Here is a 20,744-nt window from a genome sequence, read left to right on the forward strand (position 1 = left end):
GCTGCTAATCAATTTAATTCAATTTAATTCAACTTATTTATATAGCGCCAAATCATGGCAATCAGTAAAAAGTTTCCTATATAAGGAACCCAGCAGGTTGCATCAAGTCACTGACAAGTGTCAGAGTCTTTACAGCAATCCTCATACTAAGCAAGCATTTCGCAAAAGTGGAGAGGAAAACTCCCTTTTAACAGGAAAAAACCTCCTGGCTTAGTATCAGCAGCCATCCACCACGACTCACTGGGGATGGAGAAGACAGAGCAGACACACACACACACACACACACACACACACACACACACACACACACACACACACACACACACACACACACACATGTACAACATATATATCAAGTAGTGTTTTTATAGCTTCATTGTGATATGTTAGTAAATATTCTATTTGGTGAGAGATAAACTTTATTAAACTAGCAGTAGCACATTTAATGTCAAAGAAAGTAAAATGTTATTATCGGGAGAGGGAGAATGTTTAAATGGTTAGCAACAGTGTTCAAGACGATAGCCCCCTCCATGAGGCCACCACAGCTCAGCAGAACATCATTGTTGCTTCTTCTGGGGAGAAAAACACTTTGAGAAAAAATAAAGTTAACAGCTGAAACAGCAGGAAATAATACAGTTAAAGAGCAGATTGTAGAAGAAAGCAGTAGAGTGTGAAAAGTGGTCAGTGTATCCTCTAGCAGTCTAAGCCTATAGCAGCATAACTACAGAGATAACTCTGGATAACCTAGCCTTTTTAGATGGAGGCATGTTGGAGGCAGGGCAAGGGAGAGCCGTCTTTACTGACTGTACACTCCACCTCCCTCTACCCCCCACTCGTCCAGATCTAGGCTAACATCATATTTTAACCATATGCCCTATCAAATAAAAATGTTTTAAGCCTAGTCTTAAAAATAGACAAAGTGTCTGCCTCACGGACTAAAGCTGGGAGCTGGTTCCTCAGGAGAGGAGCCTGATAGCTAAAAGACCTATCTCCCGTCCTGTTTTTAGATATTCTGGGAACCACCGGTAAACCTGCAGTCTGAGAGCGAAGAGCTCGGTTAGGAACATATGGAACAATCAGATCACTAATGTATGATGGAGCTTGATTATTAAGAGCTTTATATGTGAGAAGGAGGATCTTAAAATCTATTCTGAATTTAACAGGTAGCCAATGTAGGGAAGCTAAGACAGGAGAGATATGATCTCTCTTTTTAATTCTCATCAGAACTCTAGCTGCAGCATTTTGGACAAGCTGAAGACTTTTAACTACATTCTGTGGACTTCCTGAGAGTAATGAATTACAATAATCCAGTCTTGATGTAATAAATGCATGAACTAGTTTTTCAGCATCACTCCTGAAAAGGATGCATCAAATCATAGCAATATTCCGAAGATGGAAGAAAGAAATCCTACAAACCAGTTTAACATGGGATTTGAATGACATGTCCTGGTCAAAGATAACACCAAGGTTCCTTACTTTGTTCTCGGAGATTAATTTAATGCTGTTCAGAACAGGTGATTGACCAAGCAATTTCCTTTTCTGAAATTTGGGTCCAAAAATGAGAACTTCAGTCTTGTATTGATTTAAAAGCAGAAAATTTTGAGTCATCCAATTTTTTATGTCTTCAAGACAAGCCTGTAATCTAACTAACCAATTAGGTTCATCAGGGTTAATGGATAGATATAACTGAGTATCGTTAGCATAACAGTGGAAGTTTATCCCATGCTGTCTAACAATTTTACCAATTGGAAGCATATATATAGTGTAAGGGTCAAAGAGTTACATTTTAATTAATGACCACAGGACATTAAAGATCCATATCTAGTATGGACCCCATCTAATGGACACTGGGCTATTTAAATCAGAAGAGTGGTTCTTTTTATTACAGGGAAATTAAATAAACACTTTGCATGAACTGAGAGACAAGAGAGAGAGAGAGAGAGAGAGACTTCCAAACGTTTTAGAAAATTTATTATCTAAATGATTTTAAACAGTTTAACAGTACTAACTCTCTAATGATGGATGCTTGTGGAATGGAATGTGAGGTGAAGTGTGTGTTGGTGCGATGTCAGTTCAGAACCTCCGTTCTGGAGAAGCGAGTCTGAGTGTGAGATGATGTTTTGCTCCTAACTGATCAACGTTTGAACCGTGGTCAGAAAACAACATGAGACGCCATCTGTGTCGCTCTACATACCCTTCAGTGAGACCTCCGTACAGATCCGGATGCCAGGTCCACGACCTTCCTCTGTTACTGGAGCCGATGAAACAGCATCGACAGCACGACAAACCAGTCTTTGGATAGTCTCCAGGTAAAAACGGCAGGTGTTTCACAGCGTCAAAGGGACCCCCCTTTGGGTCAGCGAGTTCAGCTTTTATTCTGAAGGAACCATTGTTTTGTTGATAACAACGACAGGATTTCCCAGCTTGGCAGTTCTAGCTTAAAAGAAAAGTACAGATGGCCGGTCCATACTTCACTTAGCATGCGATGAACTTCAGGGGATCTCGAGATCTCGTTGAATACTGAACTTAAAATGGCGTTGCGCTGTTTTATTAATCTTGATGTTTATGATTCTGGACGAATCACAGCTGACAGATTAAACAAACACCACAGAGACTCTGCCATGCTTCAGACATGAAGGTTCTGATTGGATTTGTGACCAGAATGTGTCATGATTGTTTATCTTTGTGTATCACGTGACTTGTGGCTAGAATAAGTCATTTACTTATTAAAACATTAATCATAACATTTTGATTTCACAGATCGGTCACATGGTTATTATTGACTAAAACTTTGATGGATTAGCTTTATTAAAATAGAATTATTTGATTAATTAAAAGAAAAGAGTTCATTCTTCATTCTTCTGTCTTCATTGCTGGAACGTAAACAGTTTAGAAGCGAATGCATGACTTTGAGGCTGTTTCATGCACACTGACACTGTGTCAAAAGGAAACAGCTGTTAGAGGGTAGAAATGGCTCCTTCATCACGTTACAATAGTAAAAGGAATTGGTCAAAGCACTGAACCCTGTGGCACTCCACAAGTAACCCTGGAGTATGAAGAAGATTTGTCATGTACATTTACAAAGGGAAATCTATCAGACAGGTAAGATTTAAACCAGCCTAGTGCTGTTCCTTTGTTCCATACAACATGTTCAAGTCTTTCTAAAAGAACATTGCGATCTACTGTGTCAAAGGCAGCACTGAGATCTAACAAGTCTAGAACAGACCCAAGATTCATATCTGAGGCCATGAGAATATCATTTGTAACTTTCACTAATGCTGTTTCAGTGCTGTGATACTCTCTAAAACCAGACTGAAATTCCTCAAACAGATCATTAGTGTGTAGGAATAGCATACGTATGTATTTTGGGTGTTTTTAAAGCTCAATATACTACACTACATTTGACCAATAATATATGAATTTCTATATAAATATGGAAATTGAAAATATATATCTCTCATATAAGCTCTTTCATATATTATTATAAGCTCTTTTATATGAACAAATATGTATCTCTCACTTATGCTCCTTATATATTATCATAAATACATTATTATATGCCTTTTCATGGAATCTTGTTATAATATCGAAAACCTCTCTGTGCCTTTTCTGCTCAAGCTGAACAGCTGCATAAGGGAGTGAAAGCGTTCCTTCCTTCAGTTCCTCAATACAAGAACAACTGTCTTTGTTAGCAAAGGATGTTGCAGGATGTGTCCTGATCATCTCAAGGTTGCATGTCCTTGGGATGAATTGGTCTTTCATTAACAAGGCTATTAGCTGACGTGCGTCTGCAGGTGCAGATGGCAGAATTACGTGTGTGTATGGCAAACTACGTATGTAACATTCCTGTAATCTTCAATAAAAATCAGCCGTTTTCAGCAGAACGGCGAGAGTCTGTCCGAAGCATCTGGCAAGAGCAGGTCGCGGGACTTGCTGCAGAGACTCTCCCCCTCATGAGCGGTGAAACAGTGAATGGACTTCTGATCATTTGTCTCCACGTTCTGTCAACTTAAAAGGTGTTTAACTCCATCTTCTCCGTACCCGTGCTTGGTCTAGCAGAAGAAAGACCAACAAATTTGGCGTCACGAACAGGATTTTTTCTTTTTGAAGAAAAAGGAGTTTTTGGAGGACAATTTGACCAACCGACCCAGTGAACGATCTTGGCACAGAACACCGCGGTGGAAAACAAGGTGAGCAGAGCCTATTATCTAAAATCTGCTCATTGGATTTATCCAAAGCCTTTGTGTCCAGAATCATAGTAGCTGAGGTCCTAAAATAATAGTTGGAGAAGAAAGTGGAGACAAGTGCAGAAAGAATAAGAGATTTTTTGTAATGGTTTAATGGTGAAATGAAATGAGGATTTTTCTAATGGTTTAATGAGTAAATGAGAAAAGGAAATAGTACAGATGAAGGGATGGTGACCCAGGGCTAATAGAGTAGCCCTAAAGTTCCATTTCCAGGTCGTGGCTGACCACACTATTTGCTGACGAGCGGATAGAATATATAACAAGGTTATATAAAGCTTGGCTGGATCCATAGGTGTGGGAACCCTAAAAGTCCACAGGTCAAGGACCTGGTTTTTTGTGTTAAGGGAAGGGGAGGCTAAAAGAGAGCTCCCTGGATTTTAAGGTCAAGGACCTGGTTTTTTTTTTTTGTGTTAAGGGAAGGGGAGGCTAAAAGAGAGCTCCCTGGATTTTAAGGTCAAGGACCTGGTTTTTTGTGTTAAGGGAAGGGGAGGCTAAAAGAGAGCTCCCTGGATTTTTAAGGTCAAGGACCTTTTGCATGAGATGAGAAAAATGTTCTGAGGTAACTGTTTTTGCATAAGATGATAAATGTTTTGACTGCTTCTGTGTGAAGAGAGCAGTGCTTTTGGCTATTTCTGCGTGCTTTTGGCTGTTTTTGCATAAAATGAGCAATGTTTAAATATGACAAGCAGCCCAGTTGAAGCCACGAGAAATAAGGTTTTATTGAGAAAGTCAGCGGAAGAGGCGATGAAGAAAAAAGGGGTAGATGTTAACAGTAGAGGTAACTGGAGAAAGATTTGGGAAGTGAAGGCTGCAGAATCGAGAGAAAAAAGGCACAGCTGTAGACAAGCTTCACTGTGTGTGTAAACTGAGTTCAGCCTGTGTGTGTGAGGCGCAGCAAGAGGCTGCTTACGGCTCTGGATTGAAAGTGCAGCACTAGGAGAGTGCAGAATGCAGAGCAGAGTTTTGGGAGCTCCGTGTGTGTGTGTGTGTGAAGGCCTGATGCGGTACCAGAAAATAAATAAATAAGATAATAAGAGCTTTAAAAAGTTGCAACTCGTATATGTAAATTACACTGCAGTGCTAAAATTAATGTTTGGAGCTACGCAAAATTCAAATTCTGCAACCCTGTTCTGATCAGTCTTTGAACAGAACACCATAAGTTAATAAATAAAAGGTTTTTAAAGTAACATATGCATATGTATGTGTGTATGTATGTATATGTGTATACATATATATACATATGTAGTGTAGAAGCGTGATAATCATTTGTGTGTGGGGCAGCATGTGAGTGACCCCGATCTGGGGGTTAAGTGACCTGGAGATGAAAAAAGGGAAAAAACCACCAAGAAACGCAAGTAAGGATGTAAATGACAGCTTTATTTTAGAAATATAGTCATATAGCTGCTAAACAGTAAAATCAAAACAGATCTGCAGAAAATAAATATATAAACTATTCCTCAGAGCGCTCTCAAAAAAATTGCAATTGGATTTGCTCTAATGTTACATAAGGCCTGCTTAAAAGCATAGTAAGCATTAAATTCTGAAAATAACCAGTGCAGTGTTAAATAAATTCTGTGCTTAAAATATTATATATATATAGAGAGAGAATAAATAAGTGACGAACTGACTTACCTTAAAAAAAAATAATAATAATAATAAAAAGAGACTGTGACAAACAAAGAATGTCTCTGTGCCTTGTGAATGAGTGAATGTGTGTCTTCTTGCATGAGCTGCTTTCGCTGGATCTTCTGAATGACTCAGTTTTTAATAGAGGGAGCAGCTGCTTGAGAAACAGGGTGCGGTCCATGTTTTTACTAGACGGTTATTTAGTTCGAGAGACTGTGGAAACAATAGAAAAAGAATTTATCGTTAGTGTGAGGACAAGAAAATCCTTTAAAATCCAAAAGTTGTATGGTTGTGGTTATAAAGGAAGTATTTTGTCTGATTATGGGCCGTGGAGTCAGCTGGACTCCCTCGCTCTCACAGTTTTCCTGTGTAACATGCAGTTTTAAGCAATTTGTGACTTTAGAAAGGATATTTTTCGGTGTTTTGGACGTACCTTAAGGCTTCTGGTTAGGGTATTCAGGAGATCCTTCCTCTCGGACAGATTTAGTGAGAATGACTGGAGTTTCAGCCTGGGGACCTGACTCCACCCACTTTTACACACAAGAGTCCCGTGGTCTAAAAATAGCACAGGGTGCTGCGAAAAGCAGCTCTGAACCTCTCAGGATCATCTTTATGAAAACCATAAAATTAACAAATAATCAGTCAGGAAATAAAATATTTGTTAAATCTTGCTATAAAACAAAATCCAATAATTGTCTTACCTCAACTTTAAGAACCATTAACGTTAATGGCTGGATTTTGAGATGCTGAATAATGAAAAAATAGATAAACTAAGTATTATTTCCTGTAACCTGGCTAGAAACTGTACTAGGCTGTTTTGAGTTAAAAACTGGTAGTTATTTTCCCAAAATAAAATAGATAAATAAAAAATGAAAGGAGGGATCTTGCATTTGGGATAGATTGTGCCTAAAGTTTAAAACCTGTGTAGAACCGATTTGACGAGTCAGAAAAATTGTGCATAGGAAATAGTCTAGATTTACCTTTGAGTCAATAAAGTTGACTAAATATTAGAAACCTTCGTTGATTTTGATTTGTAAAAGAGAAAGTTCTGTCCTTTCAACTCAATCAACATATTTAAGGAAAACGTTTGCTGTGCATTGTGGAGGCATGAACTTTACTGGGTGGGCCTGTCACAACCAGCTGCAAAGAATGTTTGGCTCTGACTTCTATACAAAGAGAACCTGGAAGCCCTCACCAAAAACTGTGACTCATAACATCAAGACGGGGAGCACTACAAGATGGACAAAGAGGCAGAAACTTATTTGCCCTGCTGCTGATGAAACAAAGTACAAAAGGGGGAGCATGTGTGCTAACATGTGAACTTCAATCAATGACGGTGGTCATCCTGGACTTACAAAGAGAGGCTCAAAAGAGACTGTTTCCTATGGTTACACCCAGTAAAAGATTGCTTGCTGCAGTCAGGTAATGAACAAGGCTTTTTGGCAACAACCAGTTGAATTGATGAAATGTCAGAACTGTGGAAAATTTACTAAACTACTGTAGAACATAGTTAACTGAGAAAGTTAGCCTAAAAAAAAAAAAAAAAAAAAAAGATAATAATAATAACAATAAATAAATAAATAATAGGATTAGTAACCTGGATTTCAGCCCAACTCATCATTGGACGTCAATATAATCTTTATTGTCTTAGGATTCTCAGCTGCAGCGGACATGCAGTAAAGCCTTATTTTCTTTTCAAAAAGTCATTCATCGGCGTCATCACTTATCTTCATTAGTTAAGGAAACGGTGTCTATTTATAAGTCTAGGAGAACGCATTAGGCTTCAACAGTTTTCTCCTTCGAGCAAACATGCGCAAATTTCCGGATAGTTTATAGTAACGTTCCATCCCATTCCATTCATTGCATAAAAATAAACATTAAATGAATAATTTGGCATCCAGCTGACTAAATGATTCATGGAACATCTCATCCGAGACAACAGTGTTGTTTCAGCTCCGTTGAGTTTCCCAACAGATCTAGCCAAACCTAGCTGATCCTATATTTTTCTATCAGCTGTAAGTTCTAACGTAGAAAATAATGTCACAAAAATATTGAATAATTGTACCCCTCATTCGATAAAAATTATGTTCACATTTTTATCTTGTGAAATCTTTAACATAATATTTTTAAATGGCCGTTTTGACGACAATTGGCTAAAAAGTCTTTAAGATTATCATCACAGGATGGCATGATAAATAAGTAAATAACATAAATAAATAAATAGAAAAAAATAAGAGAGAAAAAGCAAAATTAATTAAATGAAACGTAATAGTGATAAAAAGTTAAATTGATCTAAAATCTGTCATTCAGTGCCACTGGAAAAAGGAAGAGGATAGGGGAGTATTTCTTAGCACAAATCACGTTATTGATTTAGCAATGCAGCTTAATTTCAGATGCTTTAAGGATGATACTAACTTGTGTTATAGATGGAGGAGCAGCACAGAAACACTTCTAGATGTGGAGATAAGGAAAAAAAACTGCTGATTACCAATACTATGCACAAACAAACCTGTAACTGCAGTTTCGTTATTTACAAATTAACCTTAAGTAGTGAATTAATTCTTAGGATTTCTTGTGTTAAGTGAGGTTCTTAAAAAAAAATAAAATAAAGAAGGTAAGAAAGACAAGTAGTTTAGGTAAGGGACAACCTGAAACTTTTTGGTTGAATTGATAGTAAAGTGATTGTCCTAATTTCTAATTGGAGAGATCACATCGCAACGTGAGTTTAGAACAGCAGTTATGGGAAGTTTTGTTGGATTAATTTGATTACACGCTTTAGGTCTTATTTTTTTTCTTTCCACTGATTTAGCGTTAGGTTAAGTATTTCACACTTTCGCTTCAGTCTGACATTTGCTTGGTGTGTGAGGGCACAGAGACGTGTATGGACCGTGTGTTTGACTGTGTTTGTCTTGTTTGTTTGTTTATTTATCTATATGGGCGTGGCTGAGCCTTGAGAAACATCAACAAAGCCATTGGGCTATTCTGAGTAAATTGACCAATTCAAATTCAGGATCCTGAAACAATTTGGCTATAACCTCTAATTGATGAAGGACATCTTAAGAATTCATTATACAAGGATTCCTCTCCAGTGTTGCCGGAACTGTTATAAAACCCATGCATGGTTGTATATTTTAGTTTGATCATTTATACTCATTGAATTATTGTTGTTTGCTTTATGTTTTAATTTCTTTGCAATTTTTTCTCTGTGACACAGGTGGAGATGCTGGTGGCAAAATGGATCCCACACATTTCTTTCTCCCACACACATTCTTACTCTCTCTCTCTCTCTCTGTGTATGTGTGTCTGTGTGTGTCCATGTCGTGATGTCACTGTACCTTTAATTGCGCTTGCTGTTCGTAACTGTATGTGTCTGATGTTGAAGGTATCAGAGGCTAGGGTCAGTAAGAGCTAGGACATTTTTGTGCATAACCTTTAATCCCTAGGCGATCGGTCCGGGGAACTTCTGGTCCGGCCGGAGTGTGAATCTTCCTACCAACTATCTGCCGAGATCAAGGACTGCACAAGCCGAGAAAGCCTTCATTGGACCAAAACTACACACACGAAGAGGCTTCGTCTTCGGTGCCAGGCGTCTGGGTCCTGCTAAAAGTCACCAAAAGGAAGTGGACGGAACCGAGGTGGACCGGGCCATACAGGATCACGGAGAGGACATCACACGCTGTCCGGCTGGACGGGAGGAGCCTAACCTGGAAGAGAAGCAGCTGACATCTGCCTAACCAGAGAAAGGATCCAAAAACCAGGAAGAGAAGTAGCTGACTGCAGTAGCATGCCAAGCTGCCACCACATCCTGCAGGACGAGAATCATGACATCATCACCCCCTGCAGCTGCCTGGAGCCAGTGAAGGGTCCTCAACAGGGGGAAGAAGTAGCCACCCTATGAACATTCTACAAGGGTTGTATTTAACACCCTCATTTATTTTACAAGGGTAATATTTTACACCCTCCACCTGCTGACCCAATTATCCAGATGCCCTTGTTACTAGCCAATCCTAACATCTATTTGGGAGGGGAACTCTCTGATGATAGTGATGACTCTCATGATGAAGAAGATGTTGTTAGAGTGTGAGAATGTTCAGTGATTTATGTAACCATCCCTTCACCAGTTCATTTTTATGATTTTTTTGTTTGTTTTGTTTTATTTTTTGTTGATCATTGATGTCCTAGGCATGCACACTCTATGCCAACAGGTGTTCGCCCCAAAATTGAGATATGACAAATGGGGGGACATGGGGGAATTTTCCCTATAAACATATGATAATTAGGGTTTTTCGCCCTCATATGGAGTTGCATGCGATCCATACATGTTGTAACATGTTCAGTTAAAAATATGATCATGTTTTTTTTTGTATTAGTTTACTGCTGGAAATATGAGAAGCTGTAACCTGATTGATTGTTTGTATTTGTATTTTAAAACTTTGCTTATTGGATTCTTTTTGATGGAATTTGGTGTTATTGTTTTGATTTCTTATATCTTTATTGAACTCTTAAAAGAGTTCAAAAGGGGGATTGAAAATATATATCTCTCATATAAGCTCTTTCATATATTATTATAAGCTCTTTTATATGAACAAATATGTATCTCTCACTTATGCTCCTTATATATTATCATAAATACATTATTATATGCCTTTTCATGGAATCTTGTTATAATATCGAAAACCTCTCTGTGCCTTTTCTGCTCAAGCTGAACAGCTGCATAAGGGAGTGAAAGCGTTCCTTCCTTCAGTTCCTCAATACAAGAACAACTGTCTTTGTTAGCAAAGGATGTTGCAGGATGTGTCCTGATCATCTCAAGGTTGCATGTCCTTGGGATGAATTGGTCTTTCATTAACAAGGCTATTAGCTGACGTGCGTCTGCAGGTGCAGATGGCAGAATTACGTGTGTGTATGGCAAACTACGTATGTAACATTCCTGTAATCTTCAATAAAAATCAGCCGTTTTCAGCAGAACGGCGAGAGTCTGTCCGAAGCATCTGGCAAGAGCAGGTCGCGGGACTTGCTGCAGAGACTCTCCCCCTCATGAGCGGTGAAACAGTGAATGGACTTCTGATCATTTGTCTCCACGTTCTGTCAACTTAAAAGGTGTTTAACTCCATCTTCTCCGTACCCGTGCTTGGTCTAGCAGAAGAAAGACCAACAAATTCCATTCTGATTGGTCTTTGAAAGTTTAACCAGAAGATTTAGAATTCTTTGTTTTTTCAGGGTTTGCAAGACACTTCGTATCAATTCAGACAGAGTCAAGTTTATAAAAGGTAAGAAATTTATTTTCTAAACAATTAAAAACATGACAACTAGGAAACTCGTTATGTGATGAATGAATCTAAGTGGATGGAATGTGAGGTGTGATTCTGTGTGAACATAATGTTATCAGAACCCTCAAATCTGAAGAAACTGAGTTCTGAGTGGGAGTGAATTTGGCCTGCTATAAACTATAGTGATGGTTTATAAAACCACATCTGTCGAGTCTACGTACCCTTCGAAGACCCCCGTGGTAGAGCCGGAATGTCAGGAAGTCCGCTGATCCCCATAGGTAACAAAGTCCGTAGAAGAAACCGCAGTACCACTAGACCGGTCTCGAGATGTTTCCAGGTCATGAAAGGTAGTTATTTGCGTCTACGGAGGACTCTTAAGGAGTCAAAGCTGGTTCAGCTTTGTTCTGAAGGATCAGTTTGCGGTCAGCTGTAGCATGCAACAGGTTTTGACAGCTTGTCAAAGATGCGCTGAGTTAAAGAGGTTATGCTTCGGATGGCCGGTCCGAAGCTTTGCCAAAAACTGACTCACTCAGGAGGTGAGTTCTGTTTTAACAACGGCCATATTTTGACTACATGGCCAACCAGAATTTGACATGTAAAGGGGTTTTACCAAACAAACCTCAGAACATCAGAGCTCTGATTTGTGGATCAGGAAATCTGAGCAGTGACGTTTAACTTTAACTTGCGTCATGGAGATATGGTGAGTGTGTGAGCTTGTCAGTAGATAGTGATTCACTTGTTAAATCAACTTACTGATCATAACATAATATTCATTTCAACTTCAGTAATTTAAGCACAGATTAATCACAACATTGTTATTATTCTTCAGCCATTATTATTCACTCATTATATGATTATTTTAACACTCCATTCTTCATAACGGTTCATTATTATATTATATTGTAAAAGTTCTTTCGTCCTGTTTTGTGAAGCAAAGCAGTCTGAGATAAGCAGAACTTGAGAGGGACCTTGGCCAAGCAACAGTATCTTTCTTGCAGATTAAAAGCACCAGTTAAGACGTATGTCTCCAAATGGCCAGATACTGAAAGGGTCAGACTGTAGGTGGAAAACTGACCATTCCTGGAGGCTACAAGTATTTATGTATTTATGTGTATATATGTATGTGAGTATTTAAATGCTCACATACTTGGATGGCCACTATTTTCTCAAGAACTTTGGATAAAAATGGAAGGTTAGATATTGGTCTGTAATTCATTGGGTCATCTGGATCCAGAGAAGGTTTCTTAAGTAAAGGTTTGATTACAGCAACCTTAAATTCCTGTGGTACAAATCCATTTACTAAGGATAGATTAATTATATCTAGAATGGGGGCAGTAACCAAAGGAAATGCATCTTTAAATAATTTGGTTGGGATTGGATCTAAAATACAAGTTGAAGGTTTAGTTGAAGCTAATATTTTTGATAACTCTGAAAGCTCAACTGGATCAAAACAGTTCAAACACAGATGAGGTTCTACAGTTACCTCTGATGCTGAGGAAGAACAAATCACATTAGGGAGGATGCTAATGATTTTGTTTCTAATAGAAAAATCCCATAAAGTTGTTGCTGCTGAGGGCTAAGGGAATAGATGGTTCATACTGTAGCTATGATTCAGTGTAAGCTTGGCAACTTTACTGAAAAGAAATGTAGCAATGAATAATGTGCAGTTCTTGCTTGTCCAAGCTTATTTTTATAAAGACAATTTTTCCAGGATAAGTAGGACTCCTCCTGGTGTGTAGAGCACCATGTTCTCTCCAATTTTTTAGAGTTTAATTTTAAAGTTTGTAAATGAGAATTAAACCAGTGATTACCTTCTTTTTTAAAGGGGCAACATCATCTAATGCCACACGTAAAGAAGACGTAACATTATGAACTAAACCAGGGGTGTCAAACTCAAACTCACACGGGGCCGAAATGAAACTCTGGGACGGAGTCGAGGGCCAAACTTAATATTTTTTGAAAAAGTGACGGCAAATTTGCACATTTTCTTTATCAACATAAATGCAATTTTTAACCTTTAAATTTGGAAACAAACTTATTTCTGCATTAACACTGAATGTGGAATAACCAAATTACACACGAGCAAGTCAGTTACAAATAAAAGGCATCAGTGGTATTCATTACTTGTGGTATATTCAGCATTTTTAAAATCTATTCAGGATTTATGTTTTCTTGATTATTCATTTTTCTTATTTTTTATTCTCCTTTTTTTCTCCTGTAATAAGTGTCATCTCTGCTGTGACATCTAGCTTTCCCCACTGAGGAACAATAAAAGGATTTTCTATTCTATTCATCTATCTGCAGCCTTTCCACTTCCTGTTTACTGTAGGTTAAATATTTTCTCACGGGCCAACAACAAAATAAAAATATAATTTTATCTTAAATGAAAATGCAACATCTCACCTGTTAACTTTCATGTTTTGGAGCAGAAAAAGAGCATAAAACCAACATATTTAAAGCTCAGTTTGCTCCACTGGTTTACTGTGATGCTCACCTTTTCCAGCCAGATACCTGCATCATGGGGTTGATCTGAGCTGAGGAGGAGACTCCTGTTGTTTTGTTCATCTTCATCATAATAATGACAACATTAGATGACAACAGGTGCTCACATAGGTTTGTGCTGCTGAACATGTCTGAGCAGCTTGACCACGTTGTTGTGTGTCGGGGAGGAAACACAACGACAGCAACCACAGAGCCATGCTGGTTTGAGCGTGTCGCTGTTCGCTGGAGTTATATCAGCTCTGTCTGGATGTTAGTTGGAAAACTTTCTCTTTCAGTCGTGAACACATTACTGAGCGGCTAGAATCTCCGTTTCTGGGCTTCAACGTCAGAAAATAGCTGAGTGAACTCGGCGCTGAGCGAGAGGAGTGTAGTTTGTCCGAGACAGCGGAGCTGCAGACACCCGGCAGCAGGCGCTGGAAAAACACAAAGGAGGGGGCGCGTCGGCTCTGCGCTGACGCCGCAAAGCATCATGGGAGTTGAAGTCTTTGTGGTAAAATCGGTCAGCAGGCCAGTTTTAATATATTTTTGATATTTATCTCGCGGGCCACATAAAAATGCTCCGCAGGCCGCATCTGGCCCACGGGCCTTGAGTCTGACATATGTGAACTAGACCATCAATTTGTGAAGGGCTAGAAATCAAAATATTGACCTCTGCTACATTCTTCTGAGATGCTGAAGACAGTAAAGATGGAACAGTTGATTTAAAAGAGGCAACAGCATTGTCAGATAGAGACCGACTATAGTGAAATTTACTTGCATGTCTCAAGAACTCAGTTGTATAAAACTCAAAGGTTATCAAAAAGTGGTCAGAGAGGACTGGATTGTGTTCAAATATTGTTATTTCCTCACACTCTATTCAATAAGACAGCACAAGGTCTAAGGTATGATGGCAGGAGTGGGTGGAGCTATGTGTTCTTTGGGTAAAATCAATTGAGCCTAAAATACTACTAAAGGTTACATTGAAGCTATCGGTTTCAATGTCCACATGAATGTTAAAATACCCCACTACAATAATTTGATCCAAAAACTCTGAGTAAGGGCCTGGTGGATGATAAAAAACTCCAAACAACAGTGGTTTTACAGTTTTGCAATCTGGATTAGGAAAACTAAGAATAAGATGTTCAAAAGAATAGTAACTATAGGTGAGGGATTGATTAATAGGTCTGAATGAAAAATGGGTGCTACTCCTCCTCCTCACCCTGTACTTCGAGCAATATGATGATTTAAATAATTTGAAAGAGTCGACTCGTTTAAACTAACATAGTCCTCTTGCTGCAGCCAGGATTCTGTGAGAGAGAGCAAAGAGAACTGTTTATCACAGATCAAGTCATAAACTAACAAAGTCTTAGAAAAATTGACCTAATAATCGATAAACCACATTAATTTTTTCTAGTTTTCTGCTCAGTTGAATTTGTTCTAATATTTATGAGATCCAGACTTAGCATGTGCACAAGTCATCTAGAATTAACATAATCCTCATATAAAAATCTAAAAGTTAGATTTGCGTTTGTTGCTTAGTTATGAAGGCAAGTTTCGGCTGTCAAAACTGACAGGAACAGATTTTGGACATTTGGTTCAAGGGTGAATAAATCAAAGGAAACAAACAAATGATCAAAACAATAACAGAAAACAACCTGCTGTGATGTCCTTCATTCTCCTTGACTTTAGTTGTTTTCATCTCATCTTGTTTTTGAACCAAATGGTCTCACCGACTGATAAACAGAGAAAATCGTAACAACACGTGTGTGTGTGTGTGTGTGTGTGTGTGTGTGTGTGTGTGTGTGTGTGTGTGTGTGATGATGAAACAAACATGCAGAAATTTTCATAAGTTCATTAATAAGATGAGTTGAATCATCATAAAGACACTAAGCATCTGCTGAAGCCTGATGGAGCCCTCCTTAGAACCCAGGACCACGTGAGGTTACAAGTAACTAAAGGCTAGAGTAATATTTAATCTGAGTCCTGCTGTCTGGTTGCTGAAGGCAGTAAGACACAACAAACAGTTCTCATGAGCCAAACACATACACGCACATGCACTCACATGCACACACACAAACACACACACACCCACCCACACACATACACACAGAAACACCACATTTCTAAAAGTATTGAAGGGCTCCTGAAGCAGCAAACTATTCTTTTGTAAATATTGAACCAATCATTCATCCTTAGGAAACAGTCTAGTGTCCTCAGACAAACAGCTGTTGGCTGAAAACTGAATTGTTTTAGAAAAATGTGTTGAGCTGTGAGCATCAAAGGGTTCTGCAGGGTCACCCTGGGGAACATTGATGTTTCTGCTGGGTTTGATGGAGGAGATAAGAGCTAAAAACAACCTTCACTTCCTGTGTGGAGAATATCTAAAGGTCTGATGTAAAGTAAACAAGCTAGTGTGATATCATTAACTATCAGCAGTCATTGAGTAGAAAAGTCTAAAGATAAAATCCTCCAATTGAACCTGTGATAGTGTAAGAACCATCAGAACATCAGCTCAGTCAGGTACAGTCCAGATTCCTGTGACGTGTTTACACCCAAAAGTCTACCTGAGCTCTGAAGGAGTGGGGCTCAGGTAGAGCTAATTTACTCGTTGTCGTCTTCCTCTGCTTATCTGGGTCTGGGTTGCGGGGGCAGCATCCCAACTAGGGAGCTCCAGACCGTCCTCTCCCCGGCCACCTCCACCAGCTCCTCCGGCAGGACCCCAAGTTGTTCCCGGACCAGATTGGAGATGTAACCTCTCCAACGTGTCCTGGGTCGACCCAGGGGCCTCCTGCTGGCAGGACATGCCCGAAACACCTCCCCAGGGAGGCGTCCAGGAGGCATCCTGACCAGATGCCCAAACCACCTCAACTGACTCCTTTCAATCCAGAGGAGCAGTGGTTCTACTCCGAGTCCCTCCCGAATGTCCGAGCTCCTCACCCTATCTCTAAGGCTGAGCCCGGCCACCCTACAGAGGAAACTCATTTCGGCCACTTGTATCCGCGATCTTGTTCTTTCGGTCATTACCCAAAGCTCATGACCATAGGTGAGGATTGGGACGTAGATCGACCGGTAAATCAAGAGTCTGGCTTTCTGGCTCAGCTCCCTCTTCACCACGACAGATCGGCTCAGCGTCCGCATCACTGCAGATGCCGAACCAATCCGCCTGTCGATCTCCCGATCCCTCCTACCCTCACTCGTGAACAAGACCCAAAGATACTTAAACTCCTCCACTTGAGGTAGGACCTCTCTCCCGGCCCGGAGTTGGCAAGCCACCCTTTTCCGGTCGAGAACCATGGTCTCAGATTTGGAGGTGCTGATCCTCGTCCCAGCCACTTCACACTCGGCTGCGAACCTACCCAGCAAGAGCTGAAGGTCAGAGCTGGATGAAGCTAGGAGCACCACATCATCCGCAAAAAGCAGAGAGGAGATTCTCCTGCCACCAAACTTGACACACTCCACTCCAATCTGAAATTCAACTATCGATTGGACCCTCCTCTCCAGTACCTTGGAGTAGACCTTTCCAGGGAGGCTGAGGAGTGTGATCCCCCTATAGTTGGAACACACCCTCAGGTCATCCTTCTCAAAGATGCGGACCACCACCCCGGTCTGCCACTCCACAGGAACTGCCCCGATGACCACTCAATTTTGCAGAGACGTGTCAACCACGACAGCCCTACAACATCCATAGCCTTGAAAACCCAGGACAAATCTCATCTGACCCCAGTGCTCCGCCGCTGTGTAGTTGTTTGACTACCTCAGCAACTTCTGCCCCCGAGATTGGACAGTCCATCCCCAGGTCTCCCGGCTCTGGTTCCTCCTCGGAATGCGCGTTGGTGGGATTGAGGAGCTCCTCAAAGTATTCCTTCCACCGCCCGACTATAGCCCCAGTTGACATCAGCAGCTCCCCATCCCCACTGTAAACAGTGTGAGCGAGTTGCTGCCTCCCTCTCCTGAGGTGCCGGACAGTTTGCCAGAACCTCTTTGGAGCCGATCAATAGTCTTTCTCCATGGCCTCACCAAACTCCTCCCACGCCCGAGATTTTTCCTCTGCAACTGCCACTGTTGCACCCCGCTTGGCTATCCGGTACCTGTCTGCTGCCTCCGGAGACCCACAGACCAGCCACACCCTGTAGGCCTCCTTCTTCAGCCTGACGACTCCCCGAACCTCTGGTGTCCACCAGCGGGTACGGGGGTTGCCACCATGACTGGCACCGGCCACCTTGCGACCACAGCTAGCAACAGCCGCCTCAACAACAATCGCGGAGTGGAACAAGGGAGGTGGGAGTTGAAGACCGTCTTGACAGGTTCTTCTGCCAGGCGTTCCCAGCAGACCCTCACTATGCGTTTGGGTCTGCCAGGTCTACGCGGCATCTTCCCCTGCCATCTGATCCAACTCACCACCAGGTGGTGATCAGTTGACAGCTCCGCTCCTCTCTTCACTCGGGTGTCCAAAACATACGGCCGCAGGTCAGATGATATGACTATAAAGTCTATCATCGACCTGCGACCTAGGCTGCCCTGGTACCAAGTGTACTGATGGGCATCCTTATGTTCGAACATGGTGTTCGTTATGGCCAAACTGCGGCTTGCACAGAAGTCCAATAACGAAGCACCACTTGAGTTCAGATCAGGCGGGCCGTTCCTCCCAATCACACCCCTCCAGGTCATGCTGTCATTGCCCACGTGAGCATTGAAGTCCCCCAGCAGGACAATGGAGTCCCCTGATGAAGCACTATCTAGCACTCGTCCCAGGGACTCCAAAAAGGGTGGGTACTCTGATCTGATATTTGGCCCATAAGCACAAACAACAGTCAGGACCCGTTCCCCGACCCGAAGGCGCAGGGAAGGTACCCTCTTGTCCCCCAGGGTAAACCCCAACACACAGGCAGAGAGTCTTGGGGCTAACAAAAAGCCAACCCCAGCCCTCCACCTCTCACCCGGAGCAACTCCAGCAAAGGAGTGTGTCCAACCCCTCTCAAGGACTTGGGTTCCAGAGCCAATGCTATGTGTCGAGGTGAGTCCAACTATATCTAGCCGGTACTGCTCAACCTCTGCCACAAGCTCCTGCTCCTTTCCTGCCAGCGAGGTGACGTCCTTGTCCGGGGATCGGACCGCCAAGGCTCCCGCCTCGGTCTGCCACCCGATCCACACTGCACCGGACCCTTCTTGTTCCTCCTGCGGGTGGTGGGTCCACAGTTGGATGAGCCCATGTATCTGGTTCGGGCTGGGCCCAGCCGGGCCCCATGGGCGAAAGCCCGGCCACCAGGCGCTCGCTCATGGGTCCCAACCCCAGGCCTGGCTCCAGGGTGGGACCCCGGTAACCCTCCGGGCCGGGTACTCCGACTCCTTGATAGTTCATCCATGAAAGATCCTCTGAACCGTTCTTTGTCGCACCCTTCACCAAGACCAATTTATCATGGGAGACCCTACCAGGGGCACAAAGTGCCCCAGACAACATAGCTCCTAGGATCATTAGGGCACTCAAACTCCTCCATCACGATAAGGTGACGGTTCACTCAGCAAATCAAAACCAAAACAGGCTCCATACATGGGCTCAGCATGAAGAACCGGAGCCCAGAACCTGCTGAGTCAGCAGAAAGTACATGAAGTTTCATAAGTTAATCTATTGAGTTGAAGCATCATAAAGACACTAGGCACCCACCTCGATGGGGCACTCCTGAGAACCCAAGACCACGTGAGCCTCACCTGGTGAGGCCACGAGTAACTAAACGCTAGAGCAATATGTAATCTGAGTCCTGCTGTCTGACTGAAGGCAGCAAGACACAACAAAACAGTCCTTATCAGGTAAACACACACACACACACACACACACACACACACACACACACACACACACACACACCTAAAAATTGCATTCTGAAGGATCAGCCTTAGGAGAAAGTTTAGTGTGATCAGACTAACAGCTGCTGGCTGAAAACTGAATTGTTTTTGAAAAACTTGTTGAACTGTGAGCATCAGAAGGCTCTATAGGGTCACCCTGAGGAACGTTGATGTTTCTACTGGGTTTGATGGAGGAGATAAGACCTAAAACAACCTTCACCTCCTGTGTGGAGAATATCTAAAGCTCTGATGTAAACAAGTACGACCTTTAGGATCTGAGAGGAAACGTCGGTCCTGCAGCAGAGAAGGTCCAATAACAATGTTATGATGTATAAATGACATTTGTGCTGACATCATTATGGGATTAAGTAACAGTTAAAACAGTAGAATGTTGTAAAACTAGTGTGATATCATCACATCACCATCAGCTGAACTTTCAGTAGATGGGAGGAGATAAGTAAAAAACAACCTTCACTTCCTGTGTGGAGAACATCTAAAACTCTGATGTAAACAAGCTAGTGTGATGTCATTAACTATCAGCTGAACATTCAGTAGAAAAGTCTAAAAAAATTCTCCAATCGAACCTGTGATGGTGTACAAACCATCCGAAGTTTAGTCAGGGAAGTATACCTGAGCTCCAAAGGGTACGTGGCTTTCTCACCTGTTGCACCTCCAAAGGGTACGTGGCTTTCTCACCTGTTGCACCTAAGTCTTGTTAGGGGACATTTGTTTGTGAAGCACTTTGTGACTTAAGTCTGTGAAAAGTGATATCTTGTTTGTTGTCCACATCCTGTACAACCGAAGGTTCTGGCTGAACTGCAGGGTTTCAGGTAGCACGTTTTTTAAGCCTCATATTAAATTAGTGACAGAATCACAAACGAGATAGTTTCTGCATCAACAGCTTTAATTTATTCACCAGATATTTCCTTTGTTGCTTTTATTTGTCCTGCTTGAAGCAGCCATCAAATGGGACTATGTGGTCATCTAGATCCAGTCTGACCAGTCTTCTCTGACCTCAGCAAGACAAGTTTCAATCATAGCTGCTGCTCACTGATTTTCTCTTCTTCAGAGGGTTGTGGGTTAAAATCCCTGCAGATCTACAAGTTCTGAACTACTCAGACCAGTCTGACACCAGCATCATCTTGTTTCTCTTCCATTCAGAATTTCAAGTTTAAACTTTTTAGGTATTGGTTTACAAGCACCTGAACAGGTGGAGCTAAGGAAAACAATCAGATCATTTAACATTGTGCCTTTAATAGAAAACAGACCCATAGGGCTT

General features: G+C 41.5%; 2 long non-coding RNA genes across 2 annotated transcripts; one reads left to right on the top strand and one right to left on the bottom strand.

Moving 5' to 3' along the window:
* The first annotated feature begins 3,447 nt into the window (after nucleotides 1–3,447).
* Nucleotides 3,448–7,374, top strand: LOC139061629 (uncharacterized). Its single transcript, XR_011515445.1, has 2 exons — nucleotides 3,448–4,629; nucleotides 4,701–7,374. It is a non-coding gene; the product is annotated as an uncharacterized lncRNA (long non-coding RNA).
* Nucleotides 5,604–6,629, bottom strand: LOC139061630 (uncharacterized). The gene is made up of 2 exons (XR_011515446.1): nucleotides 6,307–6,629; nucleotides 5,604–6,086 (listed from the first exon to the last, which is right to left on the bottom strand). It is a non-coding gene; the product is annotated as an uncharacterized lncRNA (long non-coding RNA).
* Nucleotides 7,375–20,744: the final 13,370 nt, after the last annotated feature.

The sequence above is a fragment of the Nothobranchius furzeri genome, chromosome 11 (genome assembly GCF_043380555.1).
Source record: "Nothobranchius furzeri strain GRZ-AD chromosome 11, NfurGRZ-RIMD1, whole genome shotgun sequence".
NCBI lineage: Eukaryota > Metazoa > Chordata > Actinopteri > Cyprinodontiformes > Nothobranchiidae > Nothobranchius > Nothobranchius furzeri.